Below are 14,021 nucleotides of genomic sequence, written 5' to 3'. Positions count from 1 at the left end.
TTGCTCATATTCAAGTTCAAGCTGAAATTGAGGAAAATCAGAGCAAGTCCATGAGAGCAAAAATATCCCACCTGAATTTAAAGACCATCTCAAGAATAAATTTGACACATTGAACACTAGTGACCGAAGACAAGACAAGTTTTTGAATGACATCAAGGACATCATCCATGAAGAAAGCAAGAGGTCACTGAAAAGATAGGAAAGAAAGAAAAGACCAAGATGGGTGTCAGAGGAGACTCTGAAACTTGCTCTCGAACCTCGAGCAGCTAAAGCAAAAGGAAGAATTGATGAAATAAAAGAACTGAAGATTTCAAAGGGCCTCTCAAGAAGACAAAGTAAAGTATTATAATGACATGTGCAAAGAGCTGGAGATGGAAAACCAAAAGGGAAGAACATGCTCGGTGTTTCTCAAGCTAAAAGAACTGAAGAAAAAATTCAAGCCTCGAGTTGCGAAAGTGAAGGATTCCATGGGGAAAATATTAAACGACGCAGGAAGCATCAAAAGAAGATGGAAGGAATACACAGAATTATTATACCAAAAAGAATTGGTCACTATTCAACCATTTCAAGAGGTGGCCTATGATCAGGAACCAATGGTACTGAAGGAAGAAAAGCTGTTCTGAAGGCACTGGCGAAAAACAAGGCTCCAGGAATTGATGGAATATCAATAGAGATGTTTCAGCAAACAGATGTAGCACTGGAGATGCTCACTCGTCTATGCCAGGAAATATGGAAGACAGCGTCCTGGCCAACTGACTGGAAAAAAAAAAAAAAAGAAATATATATATATATATATTTTTTGGAAGAGATCCATATTTATGCCTATTCCCAAGAAAGGTGACCCAAACGAATGTGGAAATTATAGAACCATATGATTAATATCACACACAAGCAAAATTTTGCTGTAGATCTTTCAAAAACGGCTGCAGCAGTATATCGACAGGGTACTGCCAGAAATTCAGGCCAGTTTCAGAAGAGGACGTGGAACCAGGGATATCCTTGCTGATGTTGGATGGATCCTGGTTGAAAGCAGAGACTACCAGAAGGATGTTTACCTGTGTTTTATTGACTATGCAAAGGCATTCAACTGTGTGGATCATAACAAACTATGGATAACACTGGGAAGAATGGCAATTCCAGAATACTTAATTGTGCTCATGAGGAACCTTTACATAGATTAAGAGGCAGTTGTTCAGACAGAACAAGGGGATACTGATTGGTTTAAAGTCAGGAAAGGTGTGCGTCAGGGTTGTATTCTTTTACCATACCTATTTAATCTGTATGCTGAACAAATAATACGAGAATCTGGACTATATGAAGAAGAACGGGGCATCAGGATTGGAGGAAGACTCATTAACAACCTTCATTATGCAGATGACACAACCCTGCTTGCTGAAAGTGAAGAGGACTTGAAGCACTTACTAATGAAGATCAAAGACCACAGCCTCCAGTATGGATTACACTGCAACATAAAGAAAACAAAAATCCTCACAACTGGACCAATGTGCAACAAAAGGAGAAATGGAGAAAAGATTGAAGTTGTCAAGGATTTCATTTTACTTGGATCCACAATCAACAGCCATGGAAGCAGCAGTCAAGAAATCAAAAGACACATTGCATTGGGCAAATCTGCTGCAAAGGACCTCTTCAAAGTGTTGAAGAGCAAAGGTGTCACCCTGAAGACTAAGGTGCGCCTGACGCAAGCCATGCTATTTTCAATCACATCATATACATGTGAAAGCTGGAAAATGAATAAGGAAGACCGAAGAAGAGTTGACGCCTTTGAATTGTGGTGTTGGTGAAGAATATTGAATATACCATGGACTGCCAAAAGAATGAACAAATCTGTTTGGGAAAAAGTGCGGCCAGAATGCTTCTTAGAGGCAAGGATGGCGAGACTGCGTCTTATATACTTTGGATATGTTGTCAGGAGGGATCAGTCCCTGGAGAAGGACATCATGCTTGGCAGAGTACAGGGTCAGCGGAAAAGAGGGTGACCCTCAATGAGGGGGATTGACACAGTGGCTGCAACAATGAGCTCAAGCATAACAATGATTGTAAGGATGGCCCAGGACCAGGCAGTGTTCCGTTCTGTTGTGCATAGGGTCCCTATGAGTCAGAACCGACCCGACGGCACCTAACAACAACAACGACAATCTTTGAATACTTTAAGGGCCTTCGTGTGTAAGAGGGAGAAAATATGATCTGAGTTGATCCTGAGACTATCTCCTAGTGTTAAAGAATGCTGAATAACAAATAAAAAAAAAGGTTCAATAGCAAAGATTTTTGTTAAAAGATTTAAGTATAGGTTGAAGATTACTAGAAACATGCACATTTAATATTTCAACTATACTCAAATTGCTAAAATTATATACTCCTTGCACACAGCAGAATATAATAAAACAATTTGATGTCTGTAAAATAAACAAAACTTTATCATGGAAATATAATATTGAGTGAAAGGAGCAGGATATAATATTTAAGTGAATATACATAAATGTGTGCGACACACATATAAAACCCATTGCCGTGGAGTCTATTCTTACTCATGGTGTTCCCATGTGTGTTGGGGTAGTCTCCAAATTTTCAATGACTAGAATATACTTCTACAAGCAGGACAAAATTAAACGAATATATTTAAACAATAAATGAACAGAAGTGAAAGAATTAAACCTGTGGAGAGGCTGCCCAGGAACCCAAGACTACAATAACATTGGTATGGAAAGCAGAATGATGGTGTCGGGAAGCCTCTGGTCACATGCTTCCAGCTCGAAAGAGAAGAGCAAATAAACCAGGGGAGAAGACAGTGAGCCAGAAGAGTGGGAGAAATCAAGTATTTATCGAGTGCCAACCAAGGCTGAGCCTCTGCTGATGGCATGTAGTCCCTCATTTAAACCTTAGAAGGATGTAATGGGTGGGATAGACCTTGTTATCCACTTTCATCATGCAAACATTTTATAAATTTGAACAGTAGCATGTTATAAAAACAAATTAGAAAATAGAGAAAAGTATAATAAAAGAATACGCCTCATCCGTTGAGTACTATTATGTTGCCCCAGCAGCTGCTCATCGTTGTTGTTGTAAACATACCACACAACCTTTGGTGACTGAACAACTGACAGTAATTACCATTAATTGGCTGTGCAACCCTGCCCTTAATCAATGTGACTTTCCTACCACTGTTAACCAGAACTCAGTCTCCATATGCAGGAACACCACTTTATTTCCTCCCTCCTGCCCCTGGTAACCCCTAATAAACTTTTATGTCTACACATTTGCTTGTTTTTGTAAAAGACGGGTGTTTGCATCTGAAAGTTCACGACAAGCCACAAGGGTGAATTCATGTGGTAGCAGAAGTTATTTGCAATACATATATCCTAATACTGACTTGGTTCTGGAATACATAAAGAACAATCCAAAAAGGAAAAAGGAAGCGGACAGTTCAATAGAAAAATGAGCGAATACTTGTACACTGTATAAAAGATTTCTATATGGCCAAGAAACATATGAAAAGTGACAAAACTTCACTGGTTATCAGAGAAATTCTAATAAAAAGCCATAATGTGATACTATCCGCTACACGCCAGAATGGCTAAAATGGAAAGGATGGAAAATACCAACTATTGGGTATAACGTGGAGTAAATGGAGCTCTAATCTACTGCTACTGGAAGTGTAATTTGATACAACCAGTTTAAAAATGTTTTGTCTGTATTTACAAGAGCTGTGAACATACATATATCCCAGGACCCAGCAATGCTACTTCTAGATACATACCCAGTAGAAATGGGTACATATCTTCACCAAAACACATACACTTCTCAGCATCCGCTAAGGAATGAACACCTTCCTTAGGAATGTCTAACTTTTAAAGCATTATTCTCTGTCTGTTCTAAGGTGATGTCCATATATGATGATAAGTTTACACAGAAAAGTCTAGAGCTTTATGTGAAATTCCACAGCAAATCTCTAGAGGCTCCCGTTCTCATAGCTTCTGTCGCCTCTGCAGCCCCTGCTTCTGTCTGTCCGTCTGCTGGGCTACACCACACGGAACCAGTTATGAAATTCAAGCCCATCTTACACTCGCCAAGGTCCTATTCACACAAAATTTGTATTAGCTTAAAAGAAAAGGTGTGTAGATAAGACACACAAGGGATTTAATTGCAGAAAACAAACCTTAAAATGAAATGGCTGGGAATGGTGGCCTCCCTTTGTAAAAAGGCTTCTCTGTACGGACTACGGGAAAATGCAGTGAAGATATGGGTCATGGGAAAAGGAGCGTTTGTAGCAATCTGGTAATCACTCAGACCACCTGTAAAAATGTTTTCATCCTTTTTCTCATACCTTACACAAAACAAAATTCCAGATGGATCGAATATTTAAAATTAAAATATGCAACCATAAAAATTTTAGAAGTTTTTATTTTCTTTTTATTGATAAAAGAGAAAGACTTTTTAAAAATCCCAAAATATGAAGGCTAAAACTGTTAAGATCTATAGATCTTTGGCATATCAAAAAGTATATGAAGAGAGTAAAAATACAGGCAAAAAGCTGAAAAAAAGTTTGCAGGCTAAGGATTTGAATAGAGATTTCTCAAAATCAGATGTAGAAACTGTCAACAAGCACAGGAAAAGAAGCGTAACCTCATTAGTCATCAGGGAAATTCAAATCTAAACTAAAGTGCACTATTATTTCAAAAGCAGTAAGATGGCTAAACTCAACAGGATGGACAACAAGTGTCGGTGATGATGTGGAGAAGCTGGAATACCACTGGTGGAAATGTAAAATGATCCAATTGTTTTGGAAAATGGTTTGGCAATTCTGCAGAAAGTTAAACAGAGAATTACCATACAACACAGCAATTGCACACCTAGGTCTGTAGCCCGGAGAATCAAAAGCATGTTCACATACAAACTTACACAGAGTATTCCTAGTAGTGTTATTCGTAACAGCCAAAATGTGGAGAGAACCCACATGTCATGACCTGATAGACAGGATGTGGTATATTCATAGACTGGAATATTACTCAGCCATGAAAAGGCACCAAGTACTGATACATGCCACAACATGGACGAACCTTGAGAACATTACGCTAAATGAAAGAAGCCAAACACAAATGACCGCATCGTGCATGATTCCATTTACATGAAATGTCCAGAACAGACAAACCAACACAGACAGAAGTAGATTAGTGGTTGCTACGGCGTGGAGGAAAGGAGTAATGAGGATGACTGTTAATACGCCTTTATTAACAAGGGCCTTTATTTACGGGGCACTGAAAATATTCTGAAGCTAGACAGTGGAGACTGTTGTGCCAAGTCTGCCCATATACTAAAAGCCAAGGTATTGTGCATATTTTCAAAGGCAGTGTTACGGCAGGTGAATTGTATCTCAATAGAAATATTTGTGATTCCTAAAAGACTACCTTTCAATTAACATATAGAACCTATAAATCAGTAGGGAAAAAACAATCCAATTTTAAAATGTCTCCCTCCAAAGCAAAGGGAAGGGGGTACATTCCATCCACACAGCTTATTTTTTTATCTTCATTATTCAAGTTCTATTCTCATCTTATGTAACTCTAAATTATACAAATAATTGTCTCCATTTTCCTTATCCCTGTTTTCACTATTTAACTAAATAAAGACAGCAACACAGTGTTTTTTATAAAAACCCACCCACATTCACTCAAATCATTTTTTAGCACTTCTTAGGCACCAGGTACCAGGATGCTCTGACAAACACAACAGACAAGTTCCTGCCTGCATGGGCCTTCTATTTTTGTGAAGCAGGCAGATGATAAACCAGCCAACCAGCTCTTAATGTAACCTAACATTAAGGAGGGAAACGTAATTTTGGAGCTATCTCAAGCTGTGTCTCTCTCACAAACATTTCTCCGAATCTAGTGAAAAGTAAACACCTCGAAGGAACTCTGTGGGGCCAATAAATGTGAAAAAGCCATTACATTTCAGTTTTGTTTTGTTACTTTCACCTGCTACCCTGTCATTATTTTTTAATAACATGATTATGGAGCTGACATCAAACTCTCACCACTCGGCTGAAAGAAAAAGCCAAACCTGTAGCCATCTAGTCAATTCTGACTCAGAGACCCTATAGGACAGAGTAGAACTGCCCCATAGGGTTTCCAGGGAGCAGCTGGTGTTAGGACACAATTCCCTCTTATAAGAATCTGAAAGCTGTTCACTGTGGATGTGGGAGGGACTCAGTAACACTTGCAGAGATTTCCACATGGGTGGGGTGCTCTAGTGTGAGCATCGGGGGAATGGACCCCATGTGCACTTTGCGGCCTTCTGCAGATTATGACACAACAAACACTCCCTCTTCATCGTCCTACATCTTGGAAGAGAACAGAGGGAATTGTTAGGCAGGACCCTTCGAAAATGCATGGCAAGAAATTTTATTGCAACATTAAATGGAAAATAAAATCTTCCTACATTTTTCCTCCTTCCCTACCTCATTTCAAGGAGATAGCTGGACTCACAGTGTTGAAGCCCTGAAACTTCAAGACTCTGAAGAGTCTGTGGTAAAAGCCTCAGCTCACTGAGGTGATCAGACTGAGTGAACTGGAGCCCAGGGGAAGAGTGACAGTGAGATAGTAGGGTCCTAGACATTGGGAAGGGGTAGGACCTGCTTCTTGATAGTGCCCTGGAGTAGGTTACAGAACCTCAAAGGCTGATGCAGGCACATAAGTAGACAAAACCTGTTATGCTGTTGACAGCCCCACCAAGGCTCTCATGCTCCAGCTGAGAATGGAAACAGCAGAACGAATGCTTCTAGAGAGATCACCCACATAGGCTGAGGCAATGGGTGTGTTGAAGGTCTTCTCCAAGCACTGGTCCTTCATTAAACCCTGGGAATTATTGCATATCTGGATGAGGGAGTACCCTAAAAGTAAGTGAGGTTAAAAACTCCCCTCAATTTTGTAAGCAGGTAGTTCTGAGCCTCAATTCATTTTATTTTTTAAAAAATCATGCTTTTTTTCATAATGATTTTGTGCAGACTCGCACATACAATTTGTATTACTCATTCATGCATTAAGTCAACAAAGATTTCCTGTATGAACAGCTACATGTCAGACCCTAGGCCAGATGCTCTTGGTGATGAAATGACTTAGAGAAGTTGCCTCACTGCCTGGTGAGAGAAACGGCCAAGTTAACAGGTGTATCAGTCACCTATTGCTGTGTAACAAATGACTCCAATAGGTAGTGTCTTAAAAAAACAACCATTTACTAAGCTCATAATTTTTCAGGTTGTCACTCTGGGGTTCTTCTGATCTGGGCCAGCCACAGTGGCTCGCATCAGGGCTTACTCATGTGTCTACAATTTGATTCCAGGTCACCTGCGAGCCAGTTTCATAAAATCAACTCAGTGAAACCGCTGGATCCTCTTTCCAATGGTCCCTCATCATTCAGCAGGCTGGCCTGGGGTCATTCCCACAGGTTCTCAGGGTTTAAGAGCAACAAAAGGGCAAGACTCAATGTAAAATCTTTTCAATTCTCTCCTTGTATCATCTCTGCTACTATCTCAAAGGCTGAAGCAACCGTAAGGTCTGCCTTCAACAGGTAGAAGAAGACTCCTCCTGCTAATGAAAGGTGCTCCGGAGTCTCATAGAAGGCATGGGCACAGAGAGGGGAAGAATGTGTAGTAAATGCAATTGTGTTTTATGCTGTGGTAAAGGGTTTCCTGGGTACAATGGAGTACAGAGCAAGAAGTGGACTCATCTACCAGGAGAAGATTCAGGGAAGACTACAACCAGGAAGTGATGCCTGAACCAAGTTGGGAATATGACTGAATAATTAAGGGGTGAAAAAAGGCCAAGCATCCAGGAAGCCCCAGGTATTTTCCAGAGGCTTCAGTAAAAGGGGAGGGATGGCTTGATGACAAAAGTCTGAGGAAACAGGCTGAAAACACTGGGGCATTTGTTACATTTGTGAAGAGGCACGGATTATCTTTTGTTCTATTGTTTCCCTACCATTCCTGCCTCTTCTGTCCTTTGGGGTCACACAACACAAGCCCCTACCATCCCCATGTTGAAACTTTTATTTTCCTTGGAGAAGTCTGCTCCTTCCTCATCACCACCCCAACCTTCTTAATTTCTTCCTCAAATGGTCTCCCCATTGGCTGGTTTCTCTTCTAAATGGCCTCCTAAACAAAAGCAGAGTCTGTCATGGGCTTTCCCCAAGTCAACTCCCAAACTTCCCATTCTGGCTGGCCACAAAACTCCTGAGTCTTAGGGCTTTTTGGTGAAGTCATAAGCCTAATCTGTTCCAGTGGGGTCAGTTTTCTTCACCTTCACGCTTCACCAGGGAGAGTAGACCAGCAGACGGGAAGGGAGAGAACATCTCCTAGTCAGAGAGCAGAGCCTGTGTGAAGACTCAGAGGCTAAGGAGACCTAAGAGGGGCTCAGAGTGGACATTTTATAACCAGAGCTGGAGAGACATGATTCCAACAGAGTCAAATGAGAGGACTGGGAGAAAGCAGCTACCCGTGATACTGTTATCATTCCCTGTGCTCTCTTTACCCACCAAGGGATAGTAACCCCTTACACGGCACGGAAAAGTTTCAATTCATTTTTAGTATCTAATCTCCTTCTTCCCACATTGGCACTAGCACTTCTCAAGCGCCTACCTGACAGTTTCATGTTTTTCTGGTTGCCGTGTTTAGCTTCAAACTGGGCCCATGGAACTCAGCAGTGTCAGCAATGATGTCACACAGGATTACGGAAGCCTTGGTGCTAACTCAGATCTCAGCTGCTTTTTGAAAAGGGTGCCAACCTCAGGTCTTGTGGGAGAGAAATTGTAGCTACTGAATCAAGGAAATTCAGGAGCAAGCCAGAGTCCCCAGGTTATCAAAGGTTCCTGATGGGAGAAGGGATAAAGGTCCTTCACACCATTATGTTTGGACATCTTCACCCAAGCAGGATGAACCAGTGATACACGAGGAAAAGGCCTTTCTCTAAGACTCTAGATAAAGGTGAGGAAAAGTTGTCCCAGATTGCTGAGTGCTACAGAACAAAAGGTTTGACTTCCACCAGAAAAGAGAGCCATGGTAGGACAAGATGAAGGATTTGGAACGAATGGATAAGGTCACAAGGAAGATTCTTCTGAGAAAGCATTTTCTGTCATTTAGTAGACAATTAACCAAAGTTTATTTTGTCGATAAGAAATGTAGGAATAAATGAGGGATGAAACGAAAGAATTCAATTGTAAGTTTGAGAGCTTTCCAGAATAGCTGCAGAAAAGGCACTCTTTTGTTCTGGATCTGAACATGGTGGAAAGGAAGGAAGCCAGTGGGCAACTGGGGCAGAGAGTATAGGATGATGGAAAGGGTGGGTAGCAAGAAGCCTACTTAATTATTATATTTTCTAATGAGATAGAATTAATATACCATGTGAAGAACTAAGGAAATTTCTCAGGAGGTTCTGGGAGTGGTAGGTTGACGAGCCCAGAACCCACATCATTGAGGGCAGAAGAAGGGCTGTAGACTCCTCCCTAGATCCAGAAACTCCCCTTCCCCTCCTGTGTCTCCTGCCCACCTCCCTCAAGAGCCTAACAACCCCTAACCACAAACATGGCTACAGGATAGAATTTTTTATTTTCCTACTTTTCTTAACCTGAGCTTCATCTAGGATCAGTCATTTATCACTCTTTTCAGGCCAGTTTTGTTGCCCTTCCCACTACTATTACCTCTGCTGTCCTCCTCCACCCAGTGCTGCCCTCCACTGGCCCTGCTTCCTGCTGCTTCCTGCTTTTCTGACTGGCCTCTAATACCCTTTGAGAGATCCCCCACCCCATCTTCTGTCTGTCACTGGAGCTTACACTCCCCTCCCAAACTCCTTCTCTTTCTTCCTTAACTCGCCAATCTTTCCCTCAAACTCAGAAAAATACTGACCCTTATGCTGACATATACAAGCCCCGCCCCCCCCACAGGAGGCATGGTTGTGATTCAGCTACTAAGGTTTGTGCCATCAGACTCTCAAATGTGGACATCTGTTTCTGCCTCACCCTGAAGGACATGGTAATGGGCTTCTGTTCAGAGAAAGGCAATTTTAATCTCCTGGTGTAGGCTAGTTAAGGGTACGAGAAGAAGTTTTAAATTACACAGAAAAGTACAAATTACGCTGTCTCCTTAAGTATAATTCCTTCTATGAAAATCCTTCCCTTAAAAGGAGGAAGAAAACAAGTTACAAAGAGGAGACCGATTCTCCTGTTTCAATGTTTACACTCTAAATTTACTAAAAAAAATAACTTTCATAGAAAACAGCTTTTAGAGAAACCATGTATTATCATGAAGGTGTAGAGGATGAGGTAATTTCCATATTCCACAGGAGCAAATTCACTTCCGTCCAACAAATGCAAAAAAAAAAATTTTTTTTTAATGTGGTGATCCTCTGTTTATATTATAAACTATCACTGGATAAACGTTTGGCTGCGAACTAAAAGGTTTGGCAGTTGGAATCCACGAGCTGCTCCTTGGAAACCCTATGGGGAGTTCTACTCTGTCCTACAGGGTTGCTATGAATTGGAATCTACTAAAAGAAAACTGGGAGTTTTTTTTTTTAAATCAACGTATTATAATTTTTTGAAAAACGATAGACTTTTGCTATAAGGTAGTACCATCACTGAAATTTTCTGGAGGAGACTTTATTGCCCAGAGTAAATTCCCTAAAGTATGGTCTGTGCCTGGGGAAGAAGAAAGAAACCATGGGGACTGTGGAGGTGGAGGATGGTGGTGATGGAGAGGCCTCCAGGGATCCCTGAGACCAGAGACTTAGGTCACAGTTGAGACACCAGAGCCCAGAGGGTTCATGTAAATTAACTCTCCACTATTGCAAGCCTCAACCCAAGAGGAAAGTGTCACTCAGGGTAGAACATGAGAACAAAAAGCCCAGGTTCCAAGCCCAGGAAGATTCCCCAAGTATCAGCAAGGCCTTTTTCATCAGCTTCCACTAGGCAGAATTCTCACTCATCAAATTACTCCAGAGATCAATAGGTCAAGTATGAGTATTTAACCCAAGTGTGTAAGGTCAAGGGGTTAGCCATGGTCTGGCAGACCAGACCAAAACATCTCACACCCCTGTTGGCAAAAGGCCCTTGGTCTTGAGGCTGAGTTTTTGAAGAAAGTGAGTGCCATCATGTCTGCCCTCAGTCTAACCAACACTGAGTTCCTGGTCAGCATCCTGGAGTCCTGGCAAGAAGAGCCAGGCACCTCCAGGAGCATCTGGAGCAGGAGACAGGGGCTGAAGAGGCTACCACACCTACTGCTGATGCTACACATGTGGGAGACCTGGCTGCAGACGGTGCAGGCATGGCCTCAAGGTCAAAGGAGAAAGCACCTGAAGACGTGCTAGGACTCTTAGACTGAGAGAAGCAGGATGTCTGGACTGCAAAATATGCACCCTTCAGGGAAGAACTTCATTCAGGCTTCTTAAACCCACTTCACCTGGAAGATCCACTCTTTTAGCCTTGTGCCCCTTCCACGCCCCCTCTACTACATGGAGAGATCCAGCCCTAGAGCACCAGGGTGGAAGAAGCCCTAGGATATCTGTCCAAAGACATGAGGTCCACTCAAAAGCTCCCCCCACCAAGGAGAGAAGAGGACAAGACTCACCTGCAGATGAGGTCTCAGGGCCCTGAGAATGAGCACAATGTTTGTAAGGAAAGAGAAATGGGATTTCAGTGGGACATGGAAGTCTGAGAAAGAGCCTCTGCAAAGATAGCTCTAAGGGAGGTGTGATTGTGAAGGTGGGCTGGTCACTGAGTTCTTTGTAGTACAAGGTACCAGACAGAAGCCAGACTCTGGGGGGAACCTGCCTGCTGGTGAGCAGTGGGCTTAAAACCCTAAACCAATGAGAATCGAATCCCTTCCCAGCAGCTTCTGCACAGATCAGTGATGTTTGCTTGGTCTTTCTCTTTTCTGTGGTCTAACCTGATCTGTTCTGAGATCAGAGAATTGGAATAGAAAAGCCTGACTGAGATGAAACGAGCAAAGAGAAGACAAGGCCTCCTAAATCTGGTGAAGACAGAACACAGATAACCAAAGGTGAGGATGGGAAGAAACAGATTGAGTTCCAAGTCCCATCCACAGTATCCCAGGGCCTGGGAATCCCTGGAAGTGCCAGAGGTGTGTACTCCCTGGGAGATGCGACCCCAAGTGTCAGAGGAAGCCCTATGGAGCAAGGAAGGGAGGGCAGGGTCTCTAGGATGGGCACTTCCATACAGGCTGCCCATGTGAATTTCTCAGAGTGACCGTGACAGATCCTGAGTAGGACAGTTTGAGGCAAAGGAAAGTAAGTTTTCTGAAGACGGGTGAATTCCACCTTCTCCTGACAATGAAACAGAAATCCCGTCCTGCTCAGAGGTACTGTGTAGGAGGGATTGTGAATTCCCATCCTGCACAGAGGTTGGCTGGGAAGTTCAACTGTCTAAAGACAATGTGGCCAAAGTCTTCTTTATCTTTCAAAGATATATCTTTAACTTCCTGCAAATTCAATCCTGGAAAAAAGCCTAGAATATACAAGCGTGGGTTTTTCAGGAGAACAACAAGGGGAGAAGGTGATAGTGGCATATCAGAGAAGGAGAACAATAGTCTAATGGTCCCCGTGTTACTTAATGAATCACACATGGTGTCCAGCATTCTTTCTTACCTGTAGACATGTACATGCAGTAGATGTTTGAGCAGTGACTGAATTAATCCTCACAGAATTGTTTTTGGCCATTTCCAGGCATAGAGGCCAGAAGAAGTCATTAGTTACAAGAGCAAGCAATAATTCGCTGGTCTGAATTTTGTTCAGTTTCTGTGTTTGCCCTTCATAGATGGATAAAAGTCTCTGAATCTGGCATTGAAGACAGTGTTTTCTCTATTGTTATGGATTGAATAGTGTCCCCCAAAATGTGTGTCAACCTGGCCAGACCATGATTCCCAGTATTGTGTGGCTGTCCTGCATTTTGTGATCTGATGTGATTACTTATGGGTTGTAAATTCTAACCTCTGTGATGTTAATGAGGCGGGATTAGAGGCAGTTAGGTTAATGAGGGAGGACACAATCTACAGGATTAGGGTGAGTCTTGAGTCAGTCTCTTTTGACATACAAAGAGAAAAGTAAGCAGAAATGAGAGGGACCTCATACCACCAAGGAAGAAGTGCCTGGAGTGGAGCACGTCTTTTTGACCCAGCGTCCACGCGCTGAGAATTTCCTAGGCCAGGGGAAGATAGATGACAAGGACCTTCCCCCAGAGCCACAAAGACAGAAAGCTTTCTCCTAGAGCTGGTGCCCTGACTTCAAACTTCTTGCTTCTTAAACTGTGAGAGAATAAGTTTCTGTTTGTTAAAGCCATCCACTTGTGGTATCTTTGCTATAGCCACACTAAACTAGATAACTAAAAAACACATTTATAAAATAGTCAAAAAAAAAAAGTTTCAAATACACACACATACACGTATGATGTTACTAAACTTTAAAAGGTTTTACATTCTTATAACACATTTAACAATAGAGATTTGTATACAGAAGTTATAATAAGAGCCATCCCCACGTAAGTATATTGTACCTGCTCCCCCAAAGTGTCCAGTGTCCAAAGATACATATGTATCCTTTTACATACTTCTTTTTGCCAGGACACACGTAAGGACATTCATTTGTTTGTTTTTATGGAAATTAGGTCACACTCTACCCATGTTTTTCTCTGAATCACTCTTCACTTGACAATTTCTCATGGTTCCTCTAAATCAGCAGACATGGAAGAAGCACTCTTTTTGGTTCTTCTCATTTTTAACTCCCACCACTCTTCTGTCAGTTTGTTGTACTGTGGTGGCTTGCATGTTGCTGTGATGTTGGAAGCTATGCCACCGGTATTTCAAATACCACCAGGTTCACCCATGGTAGACAGCTTTGAGTGGAGCTCTGGTTTTAGACAGACTAGGAAAAAGGACCTAGTGATCTATTTCTAAAAAAAACTGGCCAGTGAAATCTTACGAATAGTACTGGAACACTGTCTGGCTG

At 42.0% G+C, this 14,021-nt stretch overlaps 1 long non-coding RNA gene across 11 annotated transcripts in view; it reads right to left on the bottom strand.

The window, feature by feature from the left end:
* Window positions 1-14,021, bottom strand: part of LOC135230104 (uncharacterized) — a 617,741-nt gene that overhangs the window by 551,210 nt on the left and 52,510 nt on the right. The gene's annotated exons all lie outside the window — the stretch shown is intronic.

Source organism: Loxodonta africana, unplaced genomic scaffold, assembly GCF_030014295.1.
Source record: "Loxodonta africana isolate mLoxAfr1 unplaced genomic scaffold, mLoxAfr1.hap2 scaffold_76, whole genome shotgun sequence".
Classification (NCBI taxonomy): Eukaryota; Metazoa; Chordata; class Mammalia; order Proboscidea; family Elephantidae; genus Loxodonta; species Loxodonta africana.
Note: the sequence above shows the minus strand (reverse complement) of the source record. Positions and strands in the feature narration are given on the sequence as shown.